The following is a 16510-nucleotide window of genomic DNA, read 5'->3' as shown; positions in this document are numbered from 1 at the left end:
TCCTTTTAGAAGTTCGAGGTTGAGCCAGCAGCATTCCTGTTCCTGACTTTTGTATTGTACTATTTGTGTTTCATGGAACGTATTATAATAAATTCTATCACATTGTTTTCTACGAAATAACGTATTGTTTCTATATTTTCAATTATAAAAAATTGTTAAATAATTTATACAACATTTAACAAATAACTTAACTTTAATCAGGACCAAGCTATGTATGTTCTTATGAGGTGAAACTCGAAAAATCCTGATTAATGAGCGTAGTCATATGACATTTGAGTCTTTGTTAACCCTGTGTCTGAATTTTACCCATCGTTTAACAAAGTTTTATAACTTCCATAAATCTAATTAAACTAGGAGTTTAATGAAGTAGTAAATCAAGGTAATTATCATTTTCAGTAATTATTGCATTAAGCACAGACAATTAGCATTGCAGGCAAGGTTTTGGTGATTGACAGCTTTACTTTGCCGATATGATTAATTTTGAACATTTACCTATTTATTAAAGTACTCTTAGATCAAATGATAATTTAACATTATTAAAAGTTTTTACTAAAAACAATATATATATATATATATATATATTGATTAATTTTTTTTTCTTTTTTAAATGAATTAACAACTTTTTCCTATCCAAATAATAGCTTAATGACATTTTTTTACTCATAGATTTAAAATTTTTTTTTACTAAAATATTGATTAAATTTTTTTTCTTTTTTAAATCATGACCTGGTTCACGGTCCAGCTTTTAGTGATGAATTTTTAATTTTTAACCTTACATTACATGTCAAGCATATCCACATCATAACTATACATAATTCAATCACTTTTGAACATGTTGAAGCTTATCGACTAGCTAGATCTTCTTTCTTTTTATCCTTTAATAAATTATTGTATCCTTTTTTTTTTAATATTTATTTAGAATTTGAACAGTGCTTTCTTTCAAGTTTACAAGCAATGACTTTAGGGTGATGAGGTAATCAAGTTATCCAAAATCATAAAAAAATTGCTTAAGTAGGGTATCAGTCGATAGATAATATAGATTTAAGCATAAATTTGATTAAAATATAACAGCTTCACAAAAAGCTAGCCTAATAATGCGGGCAAGCCCCGTAATTGGATACGCAAGAATCACGGGGGAGTAACAGTATTAACTATTAAATAACTCCCATCAACTTTCTGAATACCAAGTGATGATGATCTGTATTTTATTTTATTTTTGTTTGGTTGCTAAAAATTATAAGGCCGTTTGGATCTGGTTGATATTATATAACAGGTGTAATATATTTTAAATTGGATAGATAACCATGTTTGGTTGTTTTGTAAAAAAACATTCTCGGAAAAAAAAAAATGTCAAACAGTGCCAAATTAGGGGTAAATCGCGGGGAAGAAGTGAAGAACATTACCTGAGGGGAGGGTGTTATTAAAATATTACTTCGGTAATCCAAATTTCTATCCAATTTTGCCCCAAAACAGTAGACAATATGGATAAAAATATTCTTGGCTTTATTAATAATTACAAAACACCCAATTTGCACAAGAAGACGGATTTGTCCTCAGTTTTTTAATGTTTCGGACAAAATTGCCTTGCTTATTATCAATATTTTCAAAAATGCCATGAAATATTTGTGTGCCCATATTATCCTCACATATTTGCATATTGTGACCAATATGCCCTTTTATTTCACTAGAACTACAATATAAAAAGAAAAAAATTCTCAGCCCTAATACACATTTTGACTGAGACTCTGCCCTAAACCTCTATCGCCGCCGCTGGTCTTCCTCTTTCTATCTCGTTTGCGATTCATCACTTCGATTGCCATTTTCCGGTAAGTCAAATGCCCTCTTTCCATTATATTTTTCATTTTGGGTTTGTTTTGCGTTTGTTAGTCTAAGATTTCGCTCTCGCTTGTGCCGTTGGTCGAGCATCTTCGCCGCAGCACCTCAGGTCTTCGTCTCCACCTGTTTGATCCGATTAGCACTCCAATCGCCATTTCCAGACAACACTACAAATGTACCAATAATTCTCACACTTTTCACACATAATTCCGCTCTAGGATAAGTGGAAAAAGTTAACAAAATTCCTCAAATTTGGAAACTTGCATCTGAATTCCATCCATGGTGTAAACCAAAAAAATACAATTTTTCCTTTGCCTTGAAAAAAAAAGGCTTCAATTGGACTAAAGTAGAAATCAATATGTAGAAACTATAATTTGGGATAGTGCACAAATCAGAGTTTCAAATTGGAAGATGGGAACTATATTAGTTGCAATAATAGGGTGAGGTGTTGAATGTATACCCAACAGAAAATACAATAGCTTTTTTTCGAAGTTTCAATAGTATGTGTAAATTTGTCAATAAATGACTTAACAATAAAATACTTGGCTAAAATATAAGAAAAAGAATTTTGTTAAGTGATCATTTGTTTTATTAACTAAACACATTAATTATTTGTACCCAGTAATCATCTGAAGGGCATTTTAGTAAAATGTAATCAAGACATCTGATCTTACAGCCAACCAAACAGATTAATTAGTAATACAAGTAATCTTCCAAAGGGCATTCTAGTAAAAGGTCATTTCAGGACATCTGTTATTATTGTCAACCAAACATATTAATTATTAATACATCCCAATTGAATCAAGCACAGTAATAATTTAAACCCAGTAATCTACAAAGTAATCTTTCTTTCTGGTAATCTTATTACTAAGATAAAAAAATTATATGATCCAAACTGAAAGATTTCAATGTAAATGTGATAAACCTCAACAAAGAACACAAAGAAAAAGTAAAGAAGAGAGACGAAACAAAGAGAAAACAGATCTGGAATTTTACTTAATAGAAAACTGTTATAGATGGGCTGTTTTTATAGTATTCAATTATACTAAAAACGCACCGTTTCAACCAAGCTTTGAATCTTTACATTTAGACCCCTAACATCTTATATATATCTAATACCCTCACTTAAACACAACATATCTACACCTTTGAGTTCTCTATTCCATGTCAGATTTTCATATATTAAATATCTCCCCTTAAACAAAAACTTCTCTGCAGCTCTGAAGCTTCTTCCTGCTTATTCTGAATTGAAGGTTCTTTGTTACAAGTCAGACTTTCATATATCCAATATCCCCTCTTAAACAAAACGTGTCTATAGCTTTAAAGATTCTTTTTGCTACCCTGAACTGAAGGTTTTCTGCTACTCTGAAGTTTCTATAACATATCCGAATTTATGTCACTTCCACTCCCAATATCTAAAGTTCCCTTTTCAACCAGAACCACTCACAGTTGAATACCTTTTTAACCAGAACCTGTTCAAGATAAGACTCACAGTTGAATAAACACACAGCAACCAACTAAACACACAGAAACCAACTAAACACTTTTATTCAGGTAGTTCATCAGTAACATTCAGTTTCTCCCTTAAGAAAGCAAATCTATTACTTGGAAGGGCTTTGGTCAAGATATCAGCAATCTAAAATTCAAATACAACATATTGAACACTCACATTTTTCTGAGCAACTAAGTCCCGAACATAATGCACATCTATTTCTATGTGCTTAGTTTGCACATGGAATACAGGGTTGGCAGACAAGGCTCCTGCGCTCATGTTATCGCACCAAATAACAGGCATATTAGTAATATTTATACCTAATTCAGTAAATAACTATTTGATCCACATAATTTCAGTAGCAATATGGCTGAGAGCTCTGTACTCAGCCTCTGTATAGGACAAGGAAACTACCTTTTGTTTCCAGAAGCTCCACTGAACTAAGTTGCCTCCAACAAATACACTATAACCTGTAGTTGATCTCCTATCAGTGATATCACTAGCCCAATCAGCATTAGCAAAGGCTTTAAGGGAGAAATGATATTCTTTGTGAACAACAACCCATGCTTAAGAGTGCCCTTAACATATCTCAATATACGTTTGCATGTTGTCCAGTGGTTTTCAGTGGGTTGTTGAAGGAATTGACTCAATTTATTGATGGCAAAAGCTAGATCAGGTCTAGATAAAATCAAGTACTACAATCCCCTTATAATGCTTCGATAGAGAGAAGGCTGCTCAAATGAAGCACTATCTTCCTTACCGAGTCTAGTTCCTATAGCCATAGGTGTAGAACAAGGTTTAGAACTCTCCATACCAGCCTTAAGAAGTAATTCTTGAGCATATTTACTTTGAGTTAGCAGCAGCCCATCAGCAGTTCTCTTCACTTCAAATCCCAGAAAATAGCTCACTAGACCAAGGATTTTTAATGCAAACTGATCATTAAGGTCTTTCACAATTTGAGACAACAAATGTGGATTATTGCCTGTAAGTAGAATATCGTCTACATAGACTAGGAGATACACAACATGAGAGTCTTTTTTTGTAAAGAAACAAGCTAATATCAGAGGCAGAATTTGTAAAACCCAAGTCAATAAAGCAGCTTGTAACTTGTCAAACCAGGCTCTAAGAGCCTGTTTAAGGCCATATAAAGCCTTATATAGCCTGCACACCTGCCTTGTTTGAGAGAAATAAGAAAAACCTTTAAGAGGCATCATAAACACTTGATCAGTTAAGTCACCATTCAAAAATGCATTATTCACATCCAATTGTTGCACTTCCCAACGATTATAGACTGCTAAAGACAAGATAATTTGAATAGTGGCTACCTTAACTACTGGGGAGAAGGTATCAAAGTAATCAAGGCTGGGAGTTTGTTGGAATCCTTTGGCTACCAACCTGGCATTGTACTTCTGAAGTGACCCATCAGAGTGTAATTTGGTTTTAAACACCCACTTACTTCCAACTACATTCATACCTTCTTCATATGGAACTAATTCCCATGTTTGATTCTTCACAAGTGCTTGATATTCAGCATACATAGCCTCCTTCCATTCTGGAGTATTCATTGCTTCCGTGACAAACTTTGGTTATGCTAATATACCTTGAGTTGCAAGAAGAGTATGAGTCTTAGCCTTGGATCTAGTGATCATGGGATGAACATTATCATATGGAGCCTTAGATGAAGATATGGGTAGTACAACTTCCAAGTGAATGCCAGGAAAATCCGGAGGTGAAATTCTAGGGGGCTCAATCACAGGACTAGAATCAGAGATAGCAGAGACATGAGGATCAGATATCCTGAGCTATTCTGAACTTGCAGAGACATTATCAACCACAGGACCAGAATTATGGATAGTAGATGCATGAGGATCTGATGTCATAAGCTGCTCTAAACCTGTAGAGACATTATCAATCACAGGACCAGAATTATAGATAACAGATGCATGAGGATCAGATGTCATGACCTATTTTGAACCTGTAGAGACATTAAGTACAGATTGAGGGTTAGAATACACTTTAGTAGATGTACATTTAGCTGGACCAGTATGATTGGTAGGTGGCTCTGCTGAAACTGGTATTGGAGGATTTAATGAGGATGGATCTTACATTATTTGAGTATTACACGGTAGAAGCCATGCCTAAGAGAATTCAGATTTTTCAGTGAAATTTTTAGAATCAGGCATAACATTTTGAAATCCAGACTTGAAGGGAAATTCATACTCATTGAACCTTACTTGCTTTACTACATAAACTCTACCAGAGGCTGCCATACATTTATACCCTTTGTGTGCAAGGTTGTACCCAAGAAACACACATTTTTCTGTGTGAAATGAGAGTTTGTGTGGTTGATAAGGTCTAAGGTATGGAAAGCAGCTACAACCAAATACCTTAAACATGGTATAGTCTGGTTCTTGATTAAACAGACATTGAAAAGGTGAGATAAAGCCAATGGCAACCAAGGGGAGTCTGTTTAAGAGGTAAGTAGCTGTGCTAAAGGCTGTCCACTAAAACTTTAAGGGCATTCCAGTATGTGCTAATAGAGACAATCCGAATTCAGTGATCATCTTATGTCTTCTTTCCACACGCCCATTTTGCTGATGAATATACGGGCAAGGGTGCCTAAATAATACTCCATGTTTCTGCAAATAATTAGCAAATGGCATGTATTCTCCACCCCAGTCTGTTTGCAAGCACTTAAGCTTAGAATTTAACTGATTTTCAACAAAACAGTGGAATTGGGTAAAGACATTAAAGGCCTCAGACTTAAGCTTTAAAGGATAAATCCAAACATACCTACTAAAATCATCTACAAAGATGATATAGTATTTATACCCTTCAATAGAATTTATAGGTGCAGGCCCCCACATGAGAGTATGCTAATTATAAAGGGTGTTTTGCTCTTGATTGTGAGCTTGGGAATCGACATTGCTGCAATTTGGCAAACTGGCAGGCCTCACAAAACAGTGGATTATTATTATCAATAGAATGTCTTACATGCATTTTATTTAGAACTGCACTAAGTAATTTAGTATTGGGATGTCCCAATCTAGCATGCCACAACATAGCATTTTTGGAAACAGACCGTGACTGATTACAAGTAGCAGAAAAAACTATAGTACTATATGAAGAGATATCAGAATCCAACTTATTAGGTTCAACAGCAGCTAGAGGAGAACAACTAAATGTAGGCTGAGCAGTAACATCACAGACATTGGAGGACATACCAGCAGTAGGAGAGTAAATTGCTGAAGAAGAGACTCCTCTTGGAAATGTCAATCGATATAGCCTATCTTTGACAGTCCCATGGAGAAGCACTTCTTGGTTGATCTTATCCTTTATCAGGCAATAATCAGCATGAAATTCAACTATTACACTGTTCTCCTTGGTAATTTGAGAGATACTCAATAGATTTTTAGTGATATGTGAAACACATAAAATGTAATGCATTTGTACAGCTCTACAAGGTACAGTTGAGGGTAATGAAATCATACTTGTATGTGTGATTGGAATAGATTGACCATTCCCCACTTGCACCTGTGACCCTCCTTAATAATCTGTCTTCGTCATCAGGTTTGTTGAATCAACAGTCATGTGGTTTAAAGCACCTGAGTCCATGTACTAGGATTGATCATTAAGGGTATGTGCTGTTGCCACTGGCTATATAGTAGGAACTGTATGAGTAGACATGAATGTTGAATGTTGATAAGAAGATCCACTAGTAGACTACTATGGCTGATAGTTTTTAAAATTTTGAGAAGAGGCTGGAGAATTATTCTTTGTTGACAGATCATGAAAACCTCCATATGAATTGTGAGAGACTGTTGGTGATCCATAATTTGCAGCAAACAAGGCTTGTGCAAGTTCATGTACTGACTCAGGAAAGGAAACTGCTGGTTGTTGAACATTAAAGCTTGCTGCTGGTTGTTGAACATTGAAGCTTGGTGATGAGCCTGGTGTAGAGTAATTTGGCATGTTATTATGACCAACGGCTGGAGTATAATTCTGAGTTGTAAAACCTTGGTAGTTATGATCAAAGCGGTGGTAACATTGAATAGCTGAGTGTCCTATTTTGCCACAAACTTGACATACCAAACGTGGCTTGACATATCCTTGCCCTCTACCTTTGCCTCTCATCCCATTGTTAGGAAAATGCATCTATCCAAAGGAGACAAACTGAGGAGAGCCAGGGTGAGAATACATAGGGTTGAATTCGGTAGCATTAGAAGGGTACTGAACATGTGGATTCTGATTCTGATATGGAATCAATCCTGCCTACATTGGCGACAACTGAGAAGTGGTAAAAGCTATCTCTTGTGTACTAGAAGCTTGAAGCTCAGATACTCTGGTTTTGAACACAGTAGAACCTTGCTTAGAAGCAAGTAGTGCTGAAGCCATATGTTCATGGAAACTGGACAGAGCATGGTTCTATTTTTCCAGTCTTATCTCATGTTTGTAAAGCAATATCTGAGCTTTTTGAAGAGTAGCTTGACTGTTATTAGCTATCAAATTTGCAACCATAGCATCGAATTCTGGTCCTAACCCATCTAGAATATACAAGAGTAGTTCTTCCACTCCAATCTGAACTCCACTAGAAATTAACTCATCACCATACTCTTTCATCTTTAGAATATACTCATTCACGCTTAGAGACTCTTTCTTCGTACTCTTACATGTCTAAACATAGGTTCTGATATGGATGAAATTAACCAACTTACTAGAGATTGGTCTGTTCTTTTCCAGCTAAAATACCTAGGGTTTGGTTTCTTGATTCCTATCTCACAATCTGAAGTTTTCTCTATTTGAAACATAGGAGGACAAGGATGTTCACCTATAACAAATCCATCAAGCTCATGAGAGGCTAGGGCGGGAAGATTTTGTGAGCGCCAATAGTTGTAATTCTTTTCCCCTAATTTGACAAAGATTCGGTAGAGAAGATTACAGAGTTGAACTTCCTGCATTTTCACTCCCAGTCTGCTCGATTCCAGCCTTTAAATTCATGAATTCAGGATTTCAATTTTCCATTGACATTTGTCTTTGGCTCTGATACCATGAAAGATTTCAATGTAAATGTGATAAACCTCAACAAAGAACACAAAGAAAAACTAAAGAAGAGAGACGGAACAAAGAGAAAACATATTTGGACTTTTACTTAACAGAAAACTATTACAGATGGGTTGTTTTTATAGTATTCAATTATACTAAAAACGCACCGTTTCAACCAAGCTTTGAATCTTTACATTTAGACCCCCAACATCTTTTATATATCTAATACAAACGCCTCCTAAAAACTAAATGCTACTTCTCTCTTATTCTCTTAATGAAAGTCCGCGCTTTTGCTTCCTCTTCTTTCTCACATGGTATTTTTGTGATATTTTATTAACTACAATTTTGATATGTCATTTTCTATGGTGTATCGAGTCTGCTTTATTATTCTTATTGATTTACAAATATGGGAGTGTTGTTATCCTCAACATCTTATAATCTGGTTGATTTGAATTTGCCATACTCAACCAAGAGAATTGCACTTATTAATATAATTTTAATAATAATTTTTCTTCTCAATTTTCAACAAAATTTTTAATTTTCATTATAATTTTTTATTCGATTAAATAATATGATGTTTATGTTATGCTAAAATTACTAGAAAAATATGGAGAACAAATTAAAATCTTGATAGCGTTTACGTAAAAACTAGTTATTATTTACATTTTCTTTTCTCTTCTTTGTTTATTTATTTATTTTGTATAAAATAACATCAACCAAGAGAACATGGAAAGAAAGGTAAATTACAATCGCTCTCATGTAATTTACCTTTTTTTATACGCTTATATACTTACATTAACATGACTACTCAACTTTAAATATTGGTGAAGTATGTCAAATCATTTTAATTGTAATGTCTTTATATGATATCATTTTATTTACTTTCTTGATGTATGTTTTTGTTGGAGTCTTATACCGACTAGGCACGCTTAAGCCTATTGGTTTATAAGAGGGGATAATCCTCTCATTCAACAAGTCTTATTAGGTGAGGAGTCAGACCCACCTCAAATTCTATTAGTTTTCACTTCTAAGCGTGATCGCTAACACTTCCATTATTTTGTCCCTCACTTTTTAGGCATATGGATGCATCAATTAGATCACAGAGGTACGTATACACACTCATGCATGGCTAATGTTCTCCTGTTTGGCCGCGACGCAGGAGAAGGTTACTGCAAAGTGTGACAACAGTGATAAAGGGCCTAAGCATTTGGACTTGAAGCATGATCAAGGTATGGATGCTGATAGTGAAGGGGACATAGGGGACATAGATATTGACTCTGATTCTAATTCTATGGTGGGCTTTATCAAAGGAGGAGTTGGCTCAATCGTGTTGAGATTTCCAGAATATTTTGTAATCTCTTATTTTTGTCAATATTAGGATACTCTTGATATTATGTAATCTCCTAATTATGTCAGTATATTGTGTAATCTGTAACTGACATAATTAGGCGATTCAATGGATTGTATTATACTTATATAAGGATTGTAACTATGTATTGAAAAATCAATGAATTGAAACATACAATTCTTCAATTAAACATGGTATTAGAGCCACTCCCTGATCTAAAAAATTGCTCATTGTAGAGCAACCACCAGTAAACTTCTGGCGAGTAACCACTCATCATGTCGTCAATCCAAGAAGGAGAAAACAACATCAACCAATCAACCCAAACACTAATCTAACCACACCACCACTACCATTTCCTCTAAATACCACCGATTTATCCCGATCAAAAATACCAGCCATCAAATCCATCTGCTGTCATATACCAGACTTATAGTAGATCGCTTAAGTGATCTTATGCCATATACCTGATTGCTTAAGTAATTTGCCATCTACTGCATTAAACCAGATATACTAGATCGCTTAAGCGATACACAAGATCACTTAAGTGATCCATCAAATCCAAAACATATTTTCAGTCATATCCACCTACAATCGGTGCTACCATCCCCAGCTACCCACAATGCAAGAAATTATTCAACAAATTTCACTCCTTTGAACTTGCATTGCATCAAACACAACCCAACAACCTAAACAACTAAATCAAAATCATAACCCAAACCTAATCCATCATTAAATCTTTGTAAATCAAAATTTAAAATGCAAAGAAGAGATACACATACCTGGACAAAATGTTAGGAGGAGGAGGAGACAAATCTTTGGCGTAGAAGATGTTAATGGCAGAGGAAGAAGAAAGTGTTAATAGTAGAGGAAGAAGAAGATGTAGACGAAGCTTAGAAGAAACAACAACCAAGGGAGGTGCGTTAATGGCGGGAGGAAGAAGAAGAAGGTGTTTGGGTTTGTTTGCAAGAATTTCGGCTTTTTGGGGACATATTATAATTTTTAAAAGATTACACAATACTTCATTAATCCCTAATTAACCACTAATAATGTTTAATTAACCTTAATCAATAATAGTGCTATTTACTTAACACTTTAAAACTGCATGGCATTTTAATTAAATTTGAATTTGATTTGGTCTTTTAATAAAATGCCTCCTCATATAAGATATACATTGTGTGTGTATTTTAAAGACTTACCGTGCTGAGATGACTACGGGAAAATCGAAGACTTGGTGCGAGTGCAACTGGGGGTCTTTAGTCGCTTCATGTTTCCTCTACAAATGTATCATTACGTTTTGAGTTTTGCGGGAATAGTTTTGCAGTTGTTCACAAAGTCTGTTACTTGTGGAAAAGGCCTCTGTAATAATATATTATAAACATTTTGTACCTGAAGCTATATATGTAGAATTCTTGTAATCGTTTTAAGGGTAAATAAGGACACATGTTTATTAGCATAATACTACACATATAATATTTTTATATAACATTTTTCATACAACTTGATGTGGCACAATATGATTGGTTGATTTTAAATTAAAAATAAACTTTCACTCAATCATCTTTTGCCACATTAGATTGTATGAGAAATGTTGTATAAAAATGTTGTATGTGTAGTATTACTCTGTTTATTAACACAATTTAAAAGAGATGTATATATGTTTCTTAAAAGTAAAAAATAGAACACTTTAATGGTATAAAACTGTTTAATTTAACTTTAAAAAGGACTCAAAAATAGCTAAAAGCCATAGCACATAAGTAAAGGATGAAAAAAAAAAATATATAAAATAAAAAGACAACCTATGTCTGACACGTTATATTCGCCAAACATCTCCATTTAGGGCAATACTATACTTACAATTCAATCTCACAAACTTTCTCTCATAACTTCGACATGACAGTTTACAATTAGTCAGTTTATAATGAGTCATGTCTGCCCAACAATGGGTATCATCTACCTAATTGTGAGTTGTCATATCGAAATTGTAAGAGAAAGTTTGTAAGATTGAGTTATAAGCCAATCTTTATTGCTTCATTAGTCTATTTAAATTAAACACTCTATCTAGGCTTGAATGCAGAGTGAGTTTTTACACAAAAGTCAGTAAAAAAAAAAAAAAAAAAAAAACTCTATACATTATTTATTGAGGCTCCTTCAACGTGAAATATACACATAGATATACATAAAAGAAAAGAAATAAATTCCGTACGCTATATATTATTTAGTATCTTATTCTTCATACTTTATTTCTCTGCTTTTATTACTTTAGTTTATAACATTTATATAGTTTGAAATCATTAAAAATCATATCATAATTATCAACATTATAAAAGATGATTAATAAAGTTATAATTCACTTTTAAATATTCTAATTTTTTTAGTTAACTTAAATGGTTTTATATGATTACGTGTTTTATATTTGTATCCTTTAAATTATTTTTATAAAAATGTGTTGTCATTTTGATTTAATCCCTAATCTTCAGCATACAATTGAAAAAAAATACTAACCATGGAAATAAAAAATCTTGACGAAAACAATAAATTCATGGCCCATTGTGGGAGCCCAAAACCCGATTCCGAATAATATTCATTGATTAATTTCTGAATAAAAATTATTGCTTAATCTCCTCACTTTTCAATTTCTGTAAGATTTTGTTCTTGACCATCTTCTTATTTTTGTCCCCCTGTAAAGGTCACTCATAGATTCAGATCTCCTTTGCGGTAGAATCTTAATAGCACATCATCAAATATTTTTTTTTTTTTTTTGTTAATTTTTTTTCTTAATCCTAACCTTTTGAGATATTGAATAATTAACCTTCTGAGATATTAAAGAAGACCTTGTTTAGAAAACAAATAAAAAGAGATAAATTTTTACTCATTTTATTGTTTTTGCAATTGAAATAAAATTTATACAAAAAACTCATTGGATTTGATCAAATATTGGTATTGAAATTACATAAGGATATATGAGTACGTAGTTGTGAAAATTTTTATAATATTTAAAAGGTCAATTTAATATATCTGAGTGTAGTTTTATGAAAATCAAAATCTAAGAAAGTCATTTTGATACATGACATATATTACAAAGTTAAAAGGTATTAAATTAGAACCATATAATGTCACGATGACAAGGAAGTGTCATCTGCATTATGTTGTGTTGCCAACTTATATTGGTTATTTATAAACGGGGTTTGTATTCATTTACACAACGTGGATGTAAAAAATCTTTTTCGGTTCAGGATTCTCTTTGGTTATACGATGGTTTGATTAGTAAAATCTCTTTAGATTTACGGTTTCAAGTTTTGGGAGGTAAATTTTTTGCAAATTCATGCTATACATAGTAAAACCTCTCTATAGTCATAATAGTGGGACTAATTAATTTTATTACTATAAGGAGATTATAAGTTAATAGAGGTGTAGTTGTTTTGAAACCAACAAAGATAACTGTCTTTGATGGAATTGTAAATGCAGTTACTGCATGACAACTGATATGAAGCTATAGACAATTGTTAATTGTTTTAAACATTACAAAATTAGGACCCCCAATGTTGATGAATTGGAAGTTACAAATGAATTGGATGAGGAGAATCAAAGAGTCATTGTAGAATTGAGTGATCAGATTCGATAACTTCACTACACTAATCGAATGAATATTAATGTCTTCCTTAATCATCCAAATGAGTAACAAGTCATGTATGATTTAAAAAAAGAAGAAATCATTTCTATAATTAAACAAGAAGAGAAATGAAATAATTATGAGGATAATAGTGCGAAAATACAAAAAATTTCATGTCAAGAAGCTCTAAACATGCTTGAGAAACTAAAAATATTTTGGCTTGAACAAGAAAATGTTCATGCTAGGTAATGTACCTGCAAGTTAAAAGATGTAATGAGAACTCTAAAGTATAAATTATTGTCCCAAACAACTTCAGATAAATATTTTATTTCATCTTAAACCTTTAATGTAACATACCATATTTTTTTTGTAATATACAGTTAATTATTACTATGTAGAGACAACTTTCCTTAAGATGGGAATTAGAAAAATTATAACTTATTACAATATAAAGTTTATTCTTATTTATAACTATCCTAAATTAGGAATATAATTTTTTATGATTATGTAGAGTTTATTCCTATATAGAGTATCACTATAGAGAGGTTTTACTCTCTCTCTCTCTCTCCCGTCCTCTACCCTTCCCCGCGCCTACTCTACCACTCTGCCCTCCCTCTCCTACTCTCTCTCCTCGCCTCCATCCACTCATCTTCCCCAATCGCTACTTCTCTCCTCTCCTCTCTCTCCACTCTCACTCCTCTCATCTCCCTTCTCTCTCTTCGCTCTCTCCTCTCTCCTCTCTCTCTCGCTCTCTCCTCTCTCTCTCTCTCTGTCTATAATATATATATATTATATATATATATATATATTATATATATATATAATATATATTAGTAGTAAGAACAATCAACTACTAATATTAAATAATGAAAAAAGAAAATTTGACATATATGATATGTCGCATATATTTTGGAAGGATTCCTAGATGTCAATTAGAATTGAAATTGCCATATATAAATATTTCTCCCGATTGATTGGCAGATGTTGTCTAGTTTACAGTGTTTACCTTCGAAATGAGTTTGGAATATAGAGCCAGCAACCACTCTTGGATTGGTTGGCAGATCTTGTCTACTTTACGGCTTTTACCTTTGAAGTGAGTGCGTAATATAGAGCCAGCAACCACTCTTGGATTGGATGGATCATTATACATTTTATTATGTTAATTAAAAATTTAAATAAAAGAGAATCTTTTTAGTTTTTCACATGATTCCTCATGGTCGGTTCTTTAATTATTTGTACAGTAATATTACTTAAAAAATTTGTAATAGTCGTCGACTATACAGTACAGGAGATATAAATCCTTATATATGAAGATTCAAGGTTGTGTTGCTCAGTCCCTACTGTAAATCTTGAAATGGAAATGGCTCCAATGGTATCTTTCTTGAAGCAATATTGGGCAGAGCTGGACACAACACCTCTGCAAAACCCCTTGACTCTCTCAATTCTACTTACCCTTTCTGGTCTTCTGTTGCTTAAACTCAAAAGAAGGAGCAAACTCAACTTGCCTCCATCCCCACCAAAGTTACCCATAATCGGCAATCTTCACCAACTGCTAGACCCTCTTCTCCATCGCACTCTTGAAGGCCTGTCAAAGAAGTATGGCCCTTTGATGCTCGTACACTTCGGTCAAGCTCCGGCTCTCATTGTTTCATCAGCTGCGATGGCTAGAGAAATGATGAAGACTCATGATATTGTTTTCCTCAACCGCCCCAGAATCACAACTGCAAATATTTTCCTTTATAATTGCACAGATCTTGGTTTCACGCCTTATGGTGAGTATTGGAGACAACTTAGGAAGCTTTGTGTTCTTGAACTCCTGAGTATCAAAAGAGTGCAATCATTTCAGTATGTAAGGGAGGAGGAACTAGCAGTTTTGATCAATAAAATTCGCGGTTCATATTACAAGGGAGGTTCTGTTAATTTAAGTGCGATGCTAGTAGGCGTTTCGGACAATATAGCATCCCGCTGCATTCTTGGAAGGAGAGCTGAAGAGGAAAATGGTAAGAGCAAGTTTGGGGAGCTAGCAAAGAGGTTGATGTCACAATTTACATCCTTCTGTGTTGGAGATATGTTTCCGTCTTTTGGATGGGTAGATGTTGCCACGGGACTCATCGGTCGTCTTAAGGCCACTTTTAAGGAATTAGACGCTTTGCTTGATGAGGTGATTGAAGAACACAGGATAGAAGAAATAGATGGTAAACAGTCTGGCAGGAAAGACTTCGTGGATATACTTCTCCAACTTCAGAAGGATGGCACGTTTGAAGAGCTCAATAAAGACAACCTTAAAGCGATCCTTATGGTTTCTCTCTCTCTAATTCTCTCTCTCTCTCTCTCTCTCTCTCTCTCTCTCTCTCTCTCAGGCGCATACGCACCACGCATAGTACTCAACTTTTCTTGCAATTTCTCTGTTTCAGGATATGTTTTTGGGAGGAGCTGATACAACTTCAACAACTTTAGAATGGGTGATGGCAGAACTTGTAAAGAATCCAAATCTATTGAAGAGAGCCCAACAAGAGGTGAGAAATGTGGTGGGGAAGAAATCGAAGATAGATATGAATGACATCGAGAAGATGGAATATGTGAAATGTGTCATCAAAGAAAGTCTGAGGTTACGTGCATCACTTCCTCTTCTAGTCGCGCGAGAAACAACAGGAAGTATGAAAATGGGAGGTTATGATATTCCTGCTAATACTAGAGTGTATGTTAATGCGTGGGCAATTCAAAGGGATCCGGAACAATGGGACAGACCAGAAGAGTTTATTCCAGAGAGGTTTATGAACAACTAGGTAGATTTCAAAGGTCAAGACTTTCAATTCATCCCATTTGGTGCTGGAAGAAGAGGTTGCCCTGGGATGCCATTTGGAGTTGCTGTAGTTGAGTATGTGATTACAAACCTTTTATACTGGTTTGACTGGAAGTTGCCTGCTGGTATAACTGAGGACAAACTGGACATGACTGAGGCTAATGGCTTAACCATTCATCGGAAAGTTCCACTTCATCTTGTGCCAACTCTCTATTCTCCTTGATAAATTTGTCTATGGTTATGCTTCATTTATGTAATTTTAATTATGGTTTTCTTTTTCTATTTCTTTCTGAAGAATGTTCTATTATTGTAAAATTGGGTGGCTTGCTATGAAGCATGTTATCTTTGGAAGTAAAAATTAAAGTTTGAAATCAAAAT

The 16510-nt window shown here is 34.0% G+C and overlaps 1 pseudogene; it reads left to right on the top strand.

Moving 5' to 3' along the window:
* Nucleotides 1–14689: 14689 nt before the first annotated feature.
* Nucleotides 14690–16510, top strand: LOC116141689 (annotated as a pseudogene).

This window comes from Pistacia vera, unplaced genomic scaffold, assembly GCF_008641045.1.
Source record: "Pistacia vera cultivar Batoury unplaced genomic scaffold, PisVer_v2 Contig40, whole genome shotgun sequence".
NCBI lineage: Eukaryota > Viridiplantae > Streptophyta > Magnoliopsida > Sapindales > Anacardiaceae > Pistacia > Pistacia vera.
Note: the sequence above shows the minus strand (reverse complement) of the source record. Positions and strands in the feature narration are given on the sequence as shown.